Source organism: Balearica regulorum, chromosome 1 (genome assembly GCF_011004875.1).
Source record: "Balearica regulorum gibbericeps isolate bBalReg1 chromosome 1, bBalReg1.pri, whole genome shotgun sequence".
Classification (NCBI taxonomy): Eukaryota; Metazoa; Chordata; class Aves; order Gruiformes; family Gruidae; genus Balearica; species Balearica regulorum.
Window position 1 is genome coordinate 200474664 of NC_046184.1, and position 21040 is coordinate 200495703.

Below are 21040 nucleotides of genomic sequence, written 5' to 3' on the forward strand. Positions count from 1 at the left end.
CTTTGGCTCTTCACCTGACAAAAATCAATTAGTGGTGACAAACTGAAACCAAAGACACTAAAAAAACAAATCTGTGATACAACCCATTCTTCCTGGATTCTCTGAAAGCTGCTGTAACATTGTCATGGTTTTACCCCAGCCAGCAGCTCAGCACCACACAGCTGCTTGCTCAGTCCCCTCCCCGAGGCGGGATGGGGAAGAGGATCAGAAAAGAAAACTCATGGGTTGAGATAAAGACAGTTTCACAGGTAAAGCAAAAGCCACGCATGCAAGGAAAGCAAAACAAGGAATTCATTCACCACTTCCCATGGGCAGGCAGGTGTTCAGCCATCCCCAGGAAAGCAGGGCTCCATCACACATAATGGTTACTTGGGAAGACAAACGCCATCACTATGAACTTCCCCACCTTTCCTTCTTCTTCCTTCAGCTTTATATGCTGAGCATGACATCATATGGTATGGAATATCCCTTTGGTCAGTTGGGGTCAGCTGTCCTGGCTGTGTCCCCTCCCTACTCCTTGTGCACCCCCGGCCTACTCACTGGTGGGGTGGGGTGAGGAGCAGAAAAGGCCTTGGCTCTGTGTAAGCACTGCTCAGCAGTAATGAAAACATCCCTGTGTTATCAACACTGTTTTGAGCACAAATCCAAAACACAGCCTCGTACTAGCTACTGTGAAGAAAATTAACTTGATCTCAGCTGAAACCAGGACAAACATTCATCATAAATTATCTTGCAAAGTCTTGAGACTTATAAGCAGCAGTGATGGCCACACTGCACTGCGTCTCCTGCACCATCACGTGGTTGGAATCACACACCACACATGGAGGTGCTCAGTCAAGAGGGGAAGGAGACAACTACTCCCTTATCTGCCCTTCTCCCAACACTGAACAGAAAAGCAAATGTGGCACTGTCTCAGCATTCATAAAAGGAAGAAGAAAGATCTTACTAATTACAATGCTTTACATTTAGCTTCTAACTCTGGCAAAAACAATAGAAAAAGTCTTAAGAAATAGTCACTTCATTTGCAGAGAATAATGCAATGATGAACAATAAGAGACAGGATTTATAAAGCATAGATCTTGCCTGACAAAGGTAACAGTTTTTTATGGAATTACTGAATTAATGGATGAATGGAACAGAATAAATGTAATACTCTTGGATTTCAGCCATATTTTTTGAACAATTGGTATGATCATCCTCTCCCTCAAAGCCAAGCAGCTACAGTGACATAAAACTGGAGAGCATGAGAATAGAAGGTTGCTTCCCACGTTTCACAAAAACATGCTTAAAAAGCTCAACTGAACCTTCTTGTGCAAAAAAAAATTTCTCATTTGGTCTGAAGTCTGGAATGAAAGACCAAAACAAGATTAATAAACACATGGCAGAATACCAGTTTATAGGGAGGACAGGTAAATGTTTAAGGATCAGTCTTGGGTTGTGCCTTATTTAATACTTGCAGTAATGAGCTAGGAAGAGGAGTAAACAGCATACTAATGAAATTCACAGGTGATACTAAATGGAGAAGAGACAAGAAAAACAGGGAGGTCAGAGAAATAGGACAGAGGGATTAGAGTAATTAGTAACACGGGCCAAAATTAACAAAACAAGAATCGCCTTGGAAAAATGCAGTGAAGGACATCAGCACAAGAGAAGGGGAAAATGAGCATGGAAGATGTTTTCTATGAGAGGGAGGTGCTTGGATGACAGAAACTTCATAAGGACTAAGAGGATAAAACCCAGCAAGTTACTTTCAAGCTTCTAAGAAATGTGGTGGTAGAAAAGGTCAATGTAATTTGTATGTGCATGTGCAAAGATGCAGCAACACGGAGCAGCAAGAACCACTCTCTGCAAGACTGAAGCGTAAGGCGTGGGGGGGTATTGCTTCATTTCTCTTGAGATTTTCACAGATCACAAGGGAGTTCAAAGAACCGCAGCACAAATGAGAGCACTAGAGGACCTGGTGCCCAAGGAGTGATTAAATTAGAAATGCATAGGGTGAGCAGTGACTGCAAATGTGACACAAACATTGAAAAGGTGCAATCAGCAAGCAAGAAAAGAATGGAAATAGAGGCAGGAATAGGAACAAAGAAAATAATCAAAAAATGGTTTGCGAGAGGGGCCCAGAGGACTTTTATCTCTGGACTACTTTTAATCTAAGGACAGGTATAATAGACATGACAGCTACACAACTTGGACTTGGCTAGAGATCCATTCCAGTCTCAAGTTGCTGAGACTTTCCATTTCCCTCACTCTTTTGGTTGTACCTTGGGCCCAGTTCTTACTGTCCTGACTCATCCTACGATTGCCCTGGCCTGGTTTCCGACTAGCTCTCTTGGCTTTGAGCCACGTGTGCGTACTCCTTGTTTGAGATACTACCCTACAACATGGAGGTCAAATCTCAGTCCCACCAGGCCCTATTTCCACAGGACCTACTTCCCTCCTAGCAACACAGTACTTACAGTAACTTCTGCACTGGAATTATTTCAAGCTCTCAAGAGATTTTTCTGGACATTTCTCATATAGACCTCATTCAGATTTTCTCTGAATCTATTTCCAGCATGAAGGAAGATGCAGAATTTGCAGGTACAGTTGGGTTCTTTAATGAAATAAGGAATGGAAGTCTGGTGAAAAGAAATGGATGAAACTTCAGAATGATACTAAAATCTGTTAGAGAATGTGCTGGGGAAAAAAAAGGAAATTATACATAATGAGGAAACCTATGGAGCATTTGGCAGGAGTCAGTAAACATAAGGGCTGACACACTAGAAAAGGTGGTCAAAGCATCTAGACAGAACAAAGGTCAAAGTAGACATGGAGAATTTTCTGAAGTGTTAGGACTAACATTGGCAGGACATGTTAAGAAAGATGAAGAAAATGCTTTTTGTTCATCCTAAAATGCTCAAATATTATCCTATCTTACTTCCTTTCTCTTGAGAGACCACCTTTGTAGTCACAGTACACATGAAAGGTCAGATATTTCATCTGCTGCCGAGAACCCAAGAAGGATTTCTCAAACATTTTCCCACTGGAAATACCTCCCTACATTCGCAATCCTCCTTTTATAGAATGAATTTTAATAAGTATCTTTTTTTCTTTTGTTCCCACTGATTGCTTCAGTTTTATTGTGGCTTTGCCTTTGTTTTCATTTTCATGTTCTTTCCATTCTACTGCATTATGGATTCTCATTTTACTTGCTGAATGTTAGAGCTACTGTACATATATTTAGAATACATGGGGGTGTATGTGGATACAGATATTAATAGATACATGAGCATCACATAGCTCTCATTACTGTTCCACTATTATCAATTTTATTCACCATATGTCATGCTATACAGTTCTCACCTTCACTAACTTTAGATGGCTGTTTGCACATGGTTCATTAAAAACTGACATACAAATGACCGGTCTTTCAGTATTCAGGATACGTTTTGATTATGTTTGTTGGCTGAAATGTGACACAGAGAAGCTGCTAATGAACGACTCTCAAACTAACGTGACTGAAGTTTGCATTGAAGAGGAAATGTTATGATAACTAAAATAGTATCAGCCTAAAGCTATTGTATCACATTTATACAATGGGCAAAGACAATGGACAATGCAGAAAAAATTGTAGTCACATTCTGCTAATCAGAGAGAATTCATGTTCATTTTCATTCTGCAGCACTTCTCCTTACTTGAACATCTTAAGGCCAAGAAAAAAATCCTCTACTGTCATCCACAGTACTTTGTAAATCATAGCATTTGAATACTTTGTTCTGTATGAATGATATCCATAAAAGTAGCACATCTTGTATTTTAAAACGTCATTTTACATTAAAACACTGAACAAAACACAACATACTGCCATAATAAGCAGGAACTGATGTTTCCAGAATTCAACTCCATCAGTAACAAGAAGTAACTTAAAAAGCAGGAATAAATTGCCTTTTTGATATCATTCAAAAGCTCAGAGCCAGATACTGTTTCATTTTGATCTCTACACACTGCACTTTCAGTTCCATTTTCTATGATATTATAATCATTCACCCATTAATATTTCTCATCCGTTTCTAAACCTTACACCAGACAATATCAGCCCCCGAGGAACATGTCCAGAAAAGGGCATATGGTGGATGCACAGAGCAAAGAGGGTTCCCTATACCACCATGTGTGGTTGTGAAAGGAGGGAGGGACCAGCAGGTTTTAAGCTGTATCCTTCAGCACCAGCACATACATACCCTTGCTCTGCAGGATATGATCACAGTCCTGTATCGCCCCTATTAAGATCCAGGCTGCGTATCTCTGATTGTCATGGAGACTGTTTCAAAGTCTTGCTGTGCTTCAGCAGCAGCAGCAGCAAAGAGGACAATAGTACTTGGTCTTAAATGGCTGAAAAGAAAGCAACAAAGCACAGTGGAAAAGGGAAGAAGCTGTGACTGAAAGGGATATAAGTACAGCAAGACACCCTTCAAACTGTTATAGAGGTATAAGTTAGAGCAACCTTCCAGCTACTCCAGTACAATTATGCCCTTGTATTTTTGCATAGATTCAAATAATTGTGCCTTCAAGATAAACACAGGAAGAGCATTTTCAAGGATAGCACATTTCTCCTTCCCCTTTCTTCCCCCAAGCTGAGATGCTGGGGTGTTTTAGATTAAACGTGTTAATTAGGAAACTATTTAGTTTACGATGTCTTGTCTGCTTTTCCATTCCTGTGGGCATTGTAAACATACAGAGTATTGGAGCAAGTGATATACAATGACTTGGAACAAGAGGCAGGCAAAGACCCAGATAAGTGGAAAGCGCTAATAGAGTTGATTTTTTGCAAGACCTGAGGCAAATAAGTGACTTGCAGAAGAGTGAGTTTTGTGTCAAATAACAAATTTGCTAAGAATTGAAACTTACAGCCATCTGTAAGCTATTCTCAAGTCAGGTCAATTCTCACAAGAAATGGGAGTAAAAGGTAAAACTGAGCGACATAAAATACAAATTAGTACAAAACAACAGGGTTTAATCACATTTCAGAAAAAAGGAGTCATCAGACCAAACTTTCACTGTAAATGTAGTTAATAAAATAGTCAGAAGTATAAACCTTTGAAAATATGGTTGATGACCTGCCTGTCAAGATTTATGCTCATATTCCCACAAAAATCACAGCACCTCTCCAAGGACTGAGCAAAAACATTGACTAACACCAAGGTTGTGATCTGAATCAGTACTTTAAAAATGTGAAGGACATCATCACTCTCAAAATGGAAGTAAAAGACTACAATGAAATGAGAGAAATAGTAGAGCAAAAGATGCTTCCACAAGCTTCTTCCACAGCATTTGCAGCAAACTTGCTGTAGGAAGAAGATCTGCTGTGGAACACACCAATACTCTGCAAAATCATGCTCAGAGTAAAAATGAAATATTTTCCTTTGAAAATGAAGAGGGAGAGTTTGATGAGCACATATGCAGTCTCATGGTAACAAGTAAAGCAGGTCTCAAACCTCTTGGGAATATCCTGGGCAAACTTCTGTACCATGAAAACTTCACTGCTTGATCTTAAAGTTACAAAGATACAACTCTTTGAGGGGAAAAAAATCTTGTAACAGATCCTTTCTCAAGGAAGACTAGGAGGAATAGAGGCATATGATAAAACAACAATGCTAATGTCTGCTAAAAGAAAAAAATAGCAGAAATTATGAGAGAGTGAAGTTTCACACTTCACACATAGTGAAGTTTCTAAGAAAAATAGTTGACTGTGGGCAAAGCCAAAGGAAAAAAAAATCCAGAGGAAAAGCCTGGTGAGAAGTCACGGTTTGTACTCCCAGTGACCACCAGAACCAGCAGACACCCCCCACGCCAGCACAAGCACTGGGTGACACTGTGCTGTGCCTGTGCATCTGTGCACCAATAATTCAGCTGGGTGAGAAAATTCCACCTAATGAACTGACGAGTCATGCTAAGGACTACTGCCTTGAGCAGAAACGCTCCGGTTGGTATCTGCAGACCTCTGCTGTTTGCAGGACTAGTGTGGTTTATTTGCACACAGATAGAGAGGAAAAGTATGTAAGCAGCGGTTCTAGGATGCTGGATTTTGCACTCTCCATTTTCCTTTCTCTGTGCTAGGCCAAGCAGCTGGAAGTAGGTTGTCCTGTTTGAAATTTCAAAAGTTTGTTTATTTAACACTTTGCTGTGCGGGTTTCCATCGCTGGGAGCGCTGCCTTTGAAGACACTGCAGATCACAGAGGGAGAGGGTCAGATTTTCCACATGAGATATTTCATTTAATTGTGAGACAGATTTCACTTTGTGGGCCTCTTCCAAGAGGCCATTTTCTACACATAACAGATCACAGATCCCTCTAGTTCCTCTCATATGTACAAGACACCCAGTAAAACAAAGTTTTATTTTTAAGAGTCAAATCATTGTGCTACAACTCACATAGCAAATTGCCTTTAATATATTGTGCACAACTTTTTTTTCCATCCAGCCAATTTACCTGGCTTCACGTACAGAAAATTAGCAGCAGCATAATTTCCTCTGTGTCTCGTGGACAGAATTGTACTGTTTTACATGTCAGAGACCCGTGTGGTGGATGACGCACTGGAACGCTGTGACGCTTTTGATGCCTGCGTGCCTACCTGTCTGTTCCCAAGCTTTTTGACCCAAGCACAGAGGCTGCAGCCATTTTATTCTCAAACATCACTGCAGCTTGTCAGGCAGACAACACATCTCCCATGTGGGAGGGGAGAGGACTGGTTGCAGCTTTCATTAATGTAAAATAAAAGCCACTCTAAGACCAAAAATATAAATTTTATTCTCTCTATTCATAAAACATAACTGCTCGGACAGAAGGTGACTGTGTTAATAAACATTTTTGGCACATCTAATGTCACGGTGATAAAGTTGTTATTCCTGGGAAAGGCTCACAAGACTCGACAGCTCAACAAATGACCTCCTCATGCAAACCTGTAGTGAACATCTGCTCCTAGGACAGGTCCAATAGATACATGACATCATAGGAAAAATCAGTACTGACCTTCTGTCTACATCTGCATATGTCCCACAGTACCGTTAGGACCTAGGAAGCATCATTACCAGCATTTAATGCCAAGATCATTCTGTGGAAAAAAATCTCTGAAGGACAACACAAGAAGGCTGCTAAAGCCCAAGCAAATTCACCTGGAGCAGACATCGGCAGCAAGATAGTGAAAAAGACAACATAAAACTGATCAAAATGAGATTTGTATGTGAGAAATGTGAGAAACTTCTTGCCACTGATTAGATACACAAAATACTGAGGATTTTATGGGTTTTGCCTTGAATTTTTCTGAGAAAATCAGTCATCAAGAAAATAAGTTTTCTTATGCATTGAAATCCCTACTTTTTCAGGCACAGCAAAGCTCAAGTGCCTCTTGGATCTAAGATTTCCTGAGACACGGATAATATATGTCCCTCCCTCAGTCAAATTCTCTAAGAAAAAAAAAAAATCTTAGCTTTATCCCAAAAATGAGCAGTTTTAAGCAAGTTCTCTTCAGGTGTTTACACAGCCTGGAGGTGCCCCCTACAGTCTCTGACAGGTGAGGTCTGCCCAGTCTTTACGTACTTTTATGCGTACGGCTAAATGCACACATATTCCAGGAAAGAGAGATGACTGAGTCAAGTGACAGGGACATAGAAGGAGATGCATTAATCATCAGCCTAGAGAGATATACAGACCATTGTTCCCAGAAATGGAAAAGCTTTTAGAAGCTTTTCTGTACTGAAGGCAACAGTAATTACATTTCTACCTCCAGCACGGTTTGGAAAGGGACTGATTCTACACTGTGGTGCCTTGGGGTAACACAACAAAAGCCGATAAACTTGAAGAATTCTGGTTTTCCTCTTCAGCATGCACCACAGACACTGGCTGCTCAGGATTCGGCACAACTCCTTTGAAAACCAATGGAAGGTCTATTAATTGACTTGGGACGGACAGGGATTAGTGTTTCGTCTCCATAAAACATCTGTATCAGGTAAATATCACCTTCTATGCTCAGCAGAATGGGAGATGACCAAGGTGAGGGCTGGCATAGTCCCACAGCAATCAGCAACGCTGCAGAAGGAAAGCAAAACCCTCTCGAGCCTGGCCAAGCTGTAGACCAATGCCCAGTGCTGGGGACCAATGCTCCCTCTCTCTATGGCCGGACTGTCTCTAGCACTTTCACTTTCCTGATCATTGTCACTGGGTTTGCATGATTCCTCCTTGGCTCTGACATTGATAGGTGGTTGCTTGGTTTGGATGAGCAGGTCATGGCTCACTGGCAGAAGCCAGAACTTCCTCGCAGACTTTCCTTTCCATAGTCTGTACAGTAAATTCTTGAAAGCAAAACTGAAATATTGCTTTGCAAAGTCATTTTTAAAAGCCACAATAGCTTTTTTTTTTTTTCAATCTGCAGCACATTTCACCCCTCTAACCCTCACAATATTTTAAAATCAGTGCTTATGTGATTTCACTGCACACACTGACTCTGATCTTGTTCCCCCCAATACATAGATTTATGATGAAACACAGCAGCTGTTAAAATGTTATGCACTATTAGCAGTACTGGAAGCTTGTTTGCTATCATATTTCAAATCAGCTGAGATACAGGGCAGGAGAGATTCCTAGGTTGTTAATAGCCTGTCTGCAACATCAGAAAAAAATGTTATGATTACTTCAGGCAGACTTTTTTTATTTGGTTTTGCAGTTCTGACCATCACTGAAAATTACACATATGGTCTACAGCCTCCATAACCTAATGCCATTAAATAAACCAACCATCTTTTCATTATGTACTACTTTCAAATCTGGTCAGCTCTAGCTCAAAAATCAGATCAAAAGTGAATTGAATGACAGAAAGACAACAAAAGGATTAGAGACAAGGAAAGGCTTTAGGACTTTTTAATTTCTCTTGAGGAGAGATTAATAGTATCAGGACCTTCTGGGAAGTGCTTCTGCTATGGGTGGCACATGGAAGGAGGCACTGCTGGTAGGCAGCCCCCAGGCCATTTAGGATTTATAGCACAGGTCAAACCAAACTCTGTAAACACCAGGAAACTAATAGGCAGACAGCATAAGTCTGTGCAGCACTGGTGTCTTGGTTTTGATTGGATTAATTCCTCAGGAGGTGGGCTGCTGTTTTGAACCCAACTTTTCCTTCACGTGGAAACCTGAAGAAAAAAAGTTTAGGCACAGGGAAAAAGCATATGTCCCAAAGCAGAAGAGGTGGTGACAAGGCATGAGCAGAGCACAGATATAGAGACTGCAAACTCCCTTCTGTATGATCAGGCAAGGGACCATGTCGTGTCCCAGAGCTGGAGCCCTGCTGACAGCCAACGGGATCCTGCTCCCCACTATGCAGCCAGACAGAGATCCCCACACATCTCCCAGTGGATGTTGCAAGACGAGCCATAGCCTGGGCTAAGGAGGTCTAAAGCACACCTTTTGGTGGGGTCAAAACAGTTTAAATCAACGAACCAAATTCCCTTGATATAGTAGACATCTGCCAAAAGTATGAAGCATTTATTTTAATAATTATTTTCATGTTGGTTCAATTTGTGCTGAAACCAGAAGGAACTGGCAACATGTGAGGGTGCTTTGACATGTACAATTACTAGCAGAGGTTTCCAGCTCCGAAGGGCATGCTAGCCAGCCATAATGGCTGGAGTCTCCACCATTACCAGAGCTTGAAGGTAGCCATTGGGGCACCTCGCTGCCATGAGGCCATACTGTTTATGAGCGTCTCTTGCATTTTCCCATTTGCATTTTCACTGTGAAGAGAATTGATAGAGATGTGAAACATCCGCACAGTTCCCCAGGCCAAATGCATCACCACTTCACTAAGCAACAGGGTTGACTGGTGCCCAGGAATGGGACAAATCCAGTCAAATCCAGACCCAAAGCTCTGAAGTAACACCTGGGCCTTGTACTTGAAAGTGTTCAGATGAAAATTCAACTTTCTTAATTTCTAATATTTTTCCTCCCATTCCCTCTCTGGAAAAGCTCTCAGTCCATTGATATGAATGTTGACTGTCACTTAATTTACTTCAGTAATTGCTTTGAAGTGCATTTCCAGCATTTGCAGCTATTTGTGGCGATTGTTTGCTGCTGGCTTCACAGATGACTATTTCTCTCCCATTCATTTTTTTCCCCAGTTCCACTTCGTAGTCACAGTCTAATGGCAGGATTTGTCTTCTCCAGCCTCTGCCTTCACTCCCATCTTGTTCGTTATTATTTCACACCACCACAAATCCGGCTTTTGCATCTTGCAGGCAATGAGATTGTTATGGATAACTGGCTTCTCTGCTCCACAGACAGAACTTCATTTAACTGCTTTTTTCTCTTTCTGTTCTGCCATGCAGATGACGTGTCTTTTAAGACTCTCTTTCTAGTCTTCATGACTGTGAATAAGAAAACTCTTGTTTGAGCTTAGGATTACCATGGTGACAAGTTTATTATCTACCCATTTGGATGCAGGTTATCCTTCTGGCAATTTTTGGCATGTATTAGTCAGCCTGTGCTGATGTTAATTGCTGTTTTGTTGGGATACGTTTGGAAGCACAGTGTCTATGGGAAATGAGGAAAATAATGTCATTTTGTAGCTGCAAAAAAAGCGGACTGGGATCCAGCTTTTAACAAATGCATTGCAGGGTGGTCAAGTCATGGAGGCAGAAGCTCTGAGTTGAGTTGATGGCTGTGACACAACTTGTATGGACAAGATTTTTCTGTCTTAAGTATTCCACATCAAATAGAGATGGTGCTGGCAGGATTGTGATCTGGATTGTTGTTATCACACAGAAAACACCAGCATTACCTCACTTCATATCACCTGATTTTTCTTTTACTGAGCCTTCCTTATATTCCAACAGCAACAGACCAAATGTGTTTAACATCCTCCTATTCAATGAGTTGTGTTCATTTTTCAAGAGGATCGGTTGATACATTCTGACTTACCCAAACCCAACTTCACACCAGGGATATGTGGAAGCTCTGAGCCACATGATAGCCAGTCTGAGGCTGCAAATAAGTTATCAGGTCTTCTTTGCAGCTCTTCTGCTGTGGGTCTGTGAAAATGCCCAGCTGATCCTGTGCTGTCTTGCTCCTTGCCACATCTTCTGCACCTCTCCCATTCCCTGGCTGCTCTTACCCACCTCTAGGAAGTTCCTGGGGTGACATGACAGCCCAGAAGCTCTGCTGTCATGTAAATATACATATGACAAGTCTTGATGACGAAGCACATGTGAAGAATGCAAAGTCTTCTGTCTGAGTCCCTCTGCCACAGCAGCCCTAAGAGGCGTCAGCTTCCCTGTTCAGCTGGGTGGGATGTTACTGCACCATGTCAAATGCTGAGAACCACCTCTTCAGGTTTGTATTGTCAAATTTTTATTGTTTTTCTTGGTTAGGCCATTAAAGCCTGAGGTCTCTGCTCAAATCTGTCTGGACACAAAAGCAATGGTCCAAGGAATGAGAGCACTGCATTGTCCTCTTATGATCCAACAGATTTTATGTCCCCATGGAGATGACTTATGTTTGCAAGTCCTCACATCATTGTCTGAAACTGCGTCAGGCACTTCCCTCTGGCTTGTGCACCTCCTCCTTTATCCACTGCTGATAAAGTCAGCAAGTTTTCCCTCCTTATGCCATGACAGCTCCAGTCACAGTCTACAAGCCTCCACTTACTCCAGAACAAAAAGACATTGGCAATGTTTTGAATCAGATGTTATGAATCATCCTGAAGATATTTATCTTTGCCAATTGCCTTTATGCATTTTGCCCTTTGACTTAGGATGGCAAAGAGCAAAAATCCTTTGGCGTGAAATGAAAATAAATTTAAATAGTTTAGAGATTTTTCTTTAACAAAATCTTAACAAAATCTTGCTTTTCAAAATTTCTAAAAAGTCTTTCCATTATTTGATAATCGCAATTATAGTATGGGAATTGATTAGTTGTAGAAAAATAATTATATACCCAATTAAAGCAAATTGAAATAGTCTTAAAATGTTGGCACCCATTCCTGCTGTCCCCAACAGGAAGAATTAATTTGACCAGGAGGCTTATATGGCCAAAATGTTTGACTTCAGCTAAAGATCTATATTTCATTTTTTGGCATTTGCAACAATGAATTGTAATGAAAGACTTGATTGTGGGGCAGTGCTGACTGGACAAAAAGCAACATGTGGGATTTGATTGCAAAAATCAATAGTTAAAAATAGAACAGAAATTAATAAATGCTGGGAAAGATCATTTGGCCCTGATTCCATTTGCATAGCTCAAACAGGAGTTACTGCAGCTTAAATGTATCAGAGAAAGCTGGACCTCAGGATGAAGCAGACTCCTCTTCAGATCCCCAGAACAGGAGAGCTTTTTATTAAAGATGTTGTCCCCTTCACACAGCAGAGGTTTTATGCAGGTGTGGCTTAGGGCTGGCACAAGAGATGTTCAATGCTTTATAATTTGAACAGGAAAAGGGTGGTGTGATCAAAGAAGTAAAGTGTGCTTAAACAGAAAGAGGCCAAAGAAATGTCAGTCAGACTGCACACTAGCCAGTTCCAGCTGCAAACATATCCAGACTGCAGGAGTCCAGTGTCTTAAAAGTAGCCCCTCTGACCCTGTCAAGGACCTTCTGTCACTTATATGCCAGATCAAAAGACATGAAAAGTGCAAAGGAAAAATCCTTAACTCTCTTCCTTCTGATACTTGCCTTCCACGTTTTTAAAGCATGATTCAATCTCATCATATTCCCTATTACAAAAACATACCAGTGCTGGGGGACAGAGCCTCCTAAAGATAGCTTACCCCACCTGTTGACACGCAACAGCGGTGCAGTGGTGAGCACTTCTGAGCTACATGAGGTAAGTGACAAATACCCATTTTAGAACTGGTATCTTTCAAAAGAAATCAGCATAGACTCCATCACTGCAGTGCAATCCAGCAACCTGCTATAGTCAGAAAAGCAGCTTGCAATCTGACTGCTAGGCAGAAAAAGCTTAAAAGAAAGCAGTCAAGTAATGTGCAGTGCCTGCCTGATGCAAACACTAGTGGTGGGGCTCACATGGAGAACCTAAACCCATCCTCTCCTGCACAGAACCGTGGGGCAGTAGCAGCCCCAGCTTGCAGTCTGCCGCCCAAAAGGGGAATCGTATCTTTTTACCAAACACCACTATTTGCCCATGTTCTTATCTGAATAAAGCAATAAAGAATAAGGTCCCAGCTGCAGCTTTTCTTTCTCACCTCCAACCATCATCCCAAATAAATACATAAAATTTTGCACCAAAGTTCCCTTTCTGTTAAGCACCTTGGCAGATCTTGCCACACTATCATGGGTATGTCCCTCTATCTTACATTCTTCCATTATCAGCTACAGAATCACGTAACAAATCTGTACACCCCAAACTGATTCAGTCTACTAAATTTTAAAGGACTTTCAGAGTAATGGGTGAATTGGTCCCAGTGAATTAGCTAAGCTACAGATGCATAAAGAACAAGAGCGACCACTGCTCAAAGCACCAACAGTACAGTTGTATAATCACTACTCTCTGCACTAAAACCAAATGTTGTTTCAGCTCTGGTTTGTCAGCCATTAAAATAAGTGATTACGGAAATCAAAGAAGTATTCAAACCTCCAATGTGTATGGAGCCTTTGATCGATTAATTTTATTAGTTCATCACAAATGCAGCAAATAACACCTGCAAATTAGAGCTACTTTGGATTGCTAGATGCCAGCACAAAAAAATCTGCATAGGTACATTAAGTTATTAAAGTATGCTATTAAATGTCAAGGAGAATATCATAAAAAGCTTTAACTTATTGAATAACTATATTTGCTGAAAGGCATCAATGTGTTAACTTTAGTGTTTTATACAAAATTCATCCTGCAATATAGTAGCTTTACCTCTAAAGCCTATTATAGCTCTATCCCCTCAGGCGGAGGCTGGAGAACTGCCATTTAATTGTCATTGCTACAAATTAAAGGAGTGCTTGAGTCAGATGTCATCCAGAGCTTACAGACCCAGCAGAGTGGGTAGGAAATGCTGACGGGGAGTATCAGCCTGGTGAGAACCTTCCCAATGGCTCTCCCAGCACTCCGAACCTAATTAATTCTGCTGATCTTTTATGTGCATCCACATTTGCATTGTATTTAAATTAAATACTGCTATGTGCACTGGGCTTGGCAAAGCCTGGATAGCTAGGAAATGAAAAACATGAAGGAAACACAGTGATTCTGTTTTCTTGGCTATTGTTTAGCACATTATAGGGTGAAATGTAAGCCTAATAGCTTGCAGACTGCTACAGTTCCCCAAAGTGTTAAGAATTATGTTACAACCCAAAACAGAGCATCATTTCTAGGAAATAGCTGAAGACACGATTGCCCAGCACATGAAAGTCAAAATCCTAATTGGCAGAGGAAGTAAAATAAAACACATTCCCTAGCAAAGACAGAAATCATGTGCCTCGTGTCTGTAAAGCACAGGTAACAATGACAAGCTGAAGGTATTGAGTAGAGCCCACCAATTCACCCACAGAAACCAGTACATTTGCATTCAGCTGCCTGCTCCTATGATTTAAGCTGTTTGCTTGCTTTTTTCACCAACATCTTCTATCCAAAGTGAATAAAAAGCACAGTCTAGTCACTGCAGCCCCAATTTTGTATTTACAGATTACAATCAGAGTGGCAGAGTTAATAAACACAGTGTTCCCACTGCAGATGTCACCTCACCTTTCCCTTCTCACTTAAAATCTTGTCATAACATGAACTTCTTCCCCTCTGTTTCCTAAAAAAATATGGTTTTAATCTTACAGGGTACTCAAACTGCAAGCCTATGGATGGAAATCAAGTGGTAAGTGTTGATCCTTGATTCAGGCATCTGATTTCAAGGCCATTTTTTTCATGACAAAGTCAGATGATATGACAGCACCTAAGTGTGCAACCATGGTCATCTAACATTCAGTTACTTTCATTTGTTAGTTATGTGTTTCTGGTGCTGGTGGCCCAGTTCACCAGGGGAGCTATGTTCCAGCAAGGCTGAGGGTTCCCTCAGAGCACGTTATTTTATGCTGAGAGTATGACATCAGTGAGAGCAAGTCACCAGTGAGAGTAATTTAAGCAATTTGCCATTTCTTTCCCAATTTGATAATTACAATTTTATTTCCAAGAGTCAAATACAAGATTTAAGAGCTTCCTTCCATTCAAGTTCACCTAAGCCGCTTGCAGAAAACAGCCATAAAACTACATTTTAAAAAAATCTGAATCGTCCTGATGAGCAGTGACGAATGATATGGAAACACTTGAAATTCAGTGTGGCTGGGAGAAAGCTGCCTGCACTTCCTACTGGGTTTGTGGAAATTAATGCAAAGTAGAAGCTGAACATGCACAGATTAACATGGATGCACAAATAAAAGCTATAATACATTTAAATTAAGCTGTATGGAGGAAAAAAGAACTAAATAATTAATTAAACTCACATAAGTGCTAAGGGCGATATCTAAAGGACTTTGGTATTGCCACATTCTTCTTCACAACACCTAAATACGAGGTGTCTGCAGTCAGGAGTGGCAAACACAGCCCTGAGCTTCCAAGCACCAATGGAGGAGGTAGAGGAGACTCCAAGGGACTCCCATGAGCTAGCACCTCACATGCAGAACGGCTAAATCCACCGAAGGGGAATACTGCAGAGGACCAGGCTTGGTATTTCTCTTTTTTCCAGAGATGAGACTCCATCCTTGCATCCTGAGTGAGGTATATATGGGATATCAGGTATCACAACCTACAGCCTCAAACTAGACCAAGGCAATCATGACATTCCTTATGGGAAAACAGCTCGGTGATTAGGAGACCGCAAATCAGAGACCATGTCTTCTTTGGTCTGAGAGATTCAAACCCTGAGTCTGTCTCCCAGGGAGAGCTCCAGCCACAGCTTTGGGATATCCAGATGGAGCACAATGGCTGCCCATGAGCTGTTGTTCCATGCCTGCTACATCTCAGGTCTCACTGGAAAATATGCATGCTTGCAAAAATAAAAATCAAGGATTTTTTACACAGCCAAGATTGACAATTAGGGCCAGCCTCACTGATGCTTGCACTTTTTGACGGGCAGGGGAAGCTAGCACATGGCCAACTCTTCATTTCACCAATCCCAGGACAAAAAAAAAAGACCAAAACATCTCCCAGTATTCTCATAATTTTGTAAAGCTTGCCAAGGGAGGATTTGATTTTCTGTGGCAGAACATCCTAAGTGACCTTCAGTTCATTGATGGCAGGTTATTCCTCACTCTGACTGCAATGGTGCAATGGTATAGTCAGTACAAAATGTTACTGAAAAATATGGGCTATTTCCAAATGTAGTAAACTAAGTAACTCAGTAATGAAAAACAAGATGCAAACCAATATAACAACAGACAAAAGGTAAGGACTATAGTTTCATTCAGTAATTCAGACACAGAAATTATATTTCTTTCAGCAAGGAAGCTGACCCAGAGAAACTAGGAGAAGATGAAGGAACCCTGTCTTCCTTCTTGAACGTATGGAAAAACTTGCAGTAGCTCAAAATATGCAAAGGTACTGAAAGCCTCATTTTTTCCATAACAGCTAGAGCATATGAATCGTGGGAAATCAATGGTGCACACAGTAAGAAAACTGAAGATTTTGCACTGTGGTAAAGGCAAAGATTCCTGTATCTCCTAGACAGAAAGGATGATGATTGCTTGTAATAAAAACATTACAAATACTAGTGTAGAAATGCAGACTGTGTTAGAAATCAGTATAAAAAGATCCACACTTTTTGGTTATATCAATCAAAACCAAAGTCTAAGCACTAGGAAACTACAAGATGCTGAGAAAGAAGAGGTGCCAGCAGGTTGTGATAGATACTGAGTGGAGCAGCATCCAGTGTGCAGAGTTAGCAATGGGACAAGGAGTTTTCTAAAAGTTTAGCTGAGATATCACTGATACCTAGCTGTGGGCAAATGTATTTTGACTAGCAAGTGCTGATCTGAGTTTTGCTGGCCGCTTTCTTGCAGGAGTTGGCAAGGATCACTCAAGCAAGCCTGAGCTTGTGCATTGCCAAGATACATTGTAAGATGCATCCCTTGCAGTCCCACAACCACCAAAACAGGCTTCAGTAGTCCGGTCACCATCACTGTAGGCACTGCAGGGTGGCCTTTGTGGTGACCAGCTGCTGCTACCTGAGGCCCCACGACACATCTGCTGAGCCAACACAGATGTTTTGAACACACTGGGGAAAATGACTCTAAATGTCTGGTAACCACCCTTTAAACCAACATGACTACTTTTTGCAGGCTCTGAAGCAGCCATGGTACCCCTGATACATTTGTCCATGGTAGGAGAGGGGCTAACATGCTGTGAAGCCTGTCATCTGCATCTCAGCTTGATTAGCCCCTCAGAGGCCAAGAGGGAGTAGGAGGGAATCTGAAGGGGGGAGATGGACCCTGCTCTGCTGCATCTGGCTCAAAACCAGAGCAGCCGGCACTTGAATACAAAATGGCTTTCATAGGCATGAATGTACACATATGTCTGCAAACGTGCACACAAATGGGATTTTACTTATAGAATGAAAGCTGTTGTGTTTCACTTTGTGCAGAAGGGTTTTCCTGTACACAAGACTATTACTCTTCATTTGTTATTCACCATTTACCTGTTTAAAACCTTTCTAATTCTCTAGCCAGGGAACAGAAAAACACTGATGCTTAACAGTTCAGTTATACTATCTGAATAATGAATTGTTGAGGTTTACCAGCCATCAGCAGATTCCTCCAAACTATCTAGCAACCACTTATGAATACCAGCCACATTTGCAGAAATCCCTGCTGATTCAAAACTATTTTCAAATAGGAGCTGGCACATTCGTCAGATTATATATTCCAAATACATAATTTAGTCAGCTCCAGCACCTGGCGAACAACAGAAAACAGTACTAAAAAGTCATCAGAAGTGAAAAGAACTGTAAAAACCTCATTTTTTTCAAGAATCACTGGAAATAAGATGAAGCAACAGAAGAGATACTGGGTAGCCAAAAGATATTGTTACTTGCTGAGAGGTATTTCATTAAGCAACAACAATGATTTGCAATTCTATAGCACTTCTCACAAAATAACCACCCCAAAGAATTTCAATGAGCTGCTTCTCTGGGCTGACGAGCAAAGAAAAATGATGAACAGCTCAATGTTGTTGTATCAATCAAAAGGAAGGGACCCAGCTGGCAGAAGAGAGTTTAATTTCTGATTGAGAGAAATGACAGAGTTGGAACCTGTATCGACATTTTTACTGGTTTTAGCTAGACAGAGTAACGAAGAGACTACACAACTAAATAAACTGTAGTCCGTCCTCTACCTTTGCTCCCTTTCTTCCTCACCCATAAAAGTAGAAGTAAAAACCTGAAAGTACAAGTAAAAGTTGCTAGCTTTTGCAGTAAAAGCATCCCAATCAAATCAGCATCAAGGAATGGGTTTTCACTGCTGTCCTCATTAGACAGCAGCAAACATTGTCAGAATTTTCCTCAGGACCGAAGAAAACCAGGCTGGAAGAGGTTTAGAGGTCATTTAGCTCATCACAACGCACAAGGCAGGATGGGCTCTATCTGTGCCAGCCTGGCATATGCTTGTCTGTTCTTAAAAGCCTCCAGTGATGGAGAAACCCCACGCTCCCCAGCAGTCTGCTCCGAAGCTCAGCTGGCCGCACTGGTAGGCTACATGCCTAATGCTTAAGTTAAATCTCCCTTGTTGGAATTTAAGCCAATTACTTCATCTTTGTAATGGATATGCAGAACATTTGACTGCCTTCTGTGCAGTTCTGTTTTACATATTTGAAGATTATTGTGTCTCACTTCAGTAACTTCTCTAATTCCTTCTGTCCAAACCAGTTCTTTCAGCCTTCCCTCCGAGTCCATGGTTTTAGGTGTCAGGCATTTTTGTACTTCTCCCTTGACTTCTGTCCAGCTGGTCTGCTTTGAACTTGTAGAATGGTGCCTGAAAGAGGACACAATGCTACAGCAGCCTCAACAAGGCTGAGAAAAGTTTTGCTTCGTATGCCCTATCATTATGTTATCGTCAATAATATAATATTTTTTGACTCATATTTAAATTAAAATGCAGTTAGGGCAGATTTATTTATTTATTACAAAAATGCAACTTATCAACTTCTTTCACAGCTTGCTTTCGCACATGTGATCATTCTTACCTGTTTGTGGATAGCAATTCAGATGTATATCTATACACCTAAGAATATAAAATAATAACCTCTCTTTCTCTGTCAATGTACACAGGTGATATTATAGGGCTTTCTTATCATATACATCTCAACAGACATCATTAGAGAAATTCTTAAAGTGGGGGCAATCAGAAGAACTGAAACATTCAGGTGATCGAGTTTGTCTGCATGCATAAAACTTGTGCACAAGAGCTACTGAAAAACTGTTCACTGAAAGAACTGGAAGTCTGCTTAAAGAATGGAAGGTTCAGGCTGGCACGTAACTGATACCACAACACACTAGTGAGTAAAAACAATGGAACAAAAAATACAGAAAATATGAAGGTACAATCATGTAAACTGATGAAAGCAGGAATGCTCCGTTCAGCTCAAAAATAGCAGAAATCGGGGGGTTCCCAAGAGTTATTTGAAAATAACCAGTAATTATTTTAAGTTAAAAAGTATACATATTCCATGTCCATTCCCCAAAATGGCAATTTTCAGACAAGGTAAAGCACAAAGTGAAACCACAGAGAATTTTCCAGAGTAGTAAAGTTTTAGCTCAGTCAGCTTATTATAGAGAAAAAAGCATCTGACAATGCTCTCACACTTCCAGTTCTGTCCTGCAGTAAATGCCTGCCTAGAGAAGTGCGTTAGCAAATTCTCTCACGTAGCCCTAGCAAACCATTCTGATCTGAACTTTCTGCAGAGGTGCCATTACAGTGCTGGGAGTGAGCCGCTGATGCCCTCAAGTGCTGTTTGCTGTGGTAGTGCCAGGGCACTGCAGGAACGATTTGCGTCTCGTTGTTCAGAGCGTAGTGAGTGATGCAGAGTAATGAGACATGACACTGAATAAATTGATGGAATGAGATACAACAGAAAGCGTGGGACTGAGTCCTACAGAGAAGACCTTTGTGTTGGTTAATCTGAACCTTTAATTTAATTAGATTTACGTGCAATGACAGCAGGGCATGAGGCTTCAATGCACAGTCAATCTCTGAGCTACTTTCTGGGAGACACAGTTCTCCCAAGAAGAAATAAAATACTGTAAAAAAGTCTTTTATGTAGGGCATGCTGCAGGTTCTCATATTAGGCTTTTTATTACTATTATATATACTGTTCCTAATAAGTACAGGCCTCACTCTGGGAAGCAGCAAAGGATAACCCCCAGCCTAGGGATAAGCAAGAATATTGCCTTGATTTGTCAGAGGAACAGAAACAGAGTGTTGCATTTGATCCGACCATTACAGAGCCTAAAATAGACACTGGCATCTGGGTTCAAAAGAGTGATGAGCAATTGCATCTGTGCATCAGCCAGCACAGCCAGGCGCTAGCTCTGCCTTGGGACAGCGGGGATGCTCGCTGCCCATGCTCGAACCACAGGCTGCCAGCAGTTACCAAAGGCAGCCCTGCCTGCGAGGCAGGCTGAAGCACTTGCCTCTGGTTTTCAACTTCAAGCCCATAGCAGGCACTGAAGTGGCTCTCACAGGGTCACACAGTCCCTGCCACACCTGGGTAATGGGTCAGGAACTGAAAACCTGACACCTATTCCTCCTCTCCCCTCCTTCTTTCTCCCTGACCACCCGAAGACGAGGTGGCTAACCTCTGCTGTGAATCATGTTGTAATTATCTTTTTACTTCTATTTAAAGAAAGGTTTTTAAAGATGACTGTAAATCCAAATACCTTACATTCTTGTGCACAGCACACAGACATCCCCGCTGCACTGGTGGGAACTTGGAGCGGCTCTGAGGCTGTCCCCAGCTGCAGTCACCTTCTGGAGCTGAACCGCAGCACGCAGAGACTGGGCAGACGTGGTACCGTGTCTGCAGAGTGATGGGTAAAAGGAG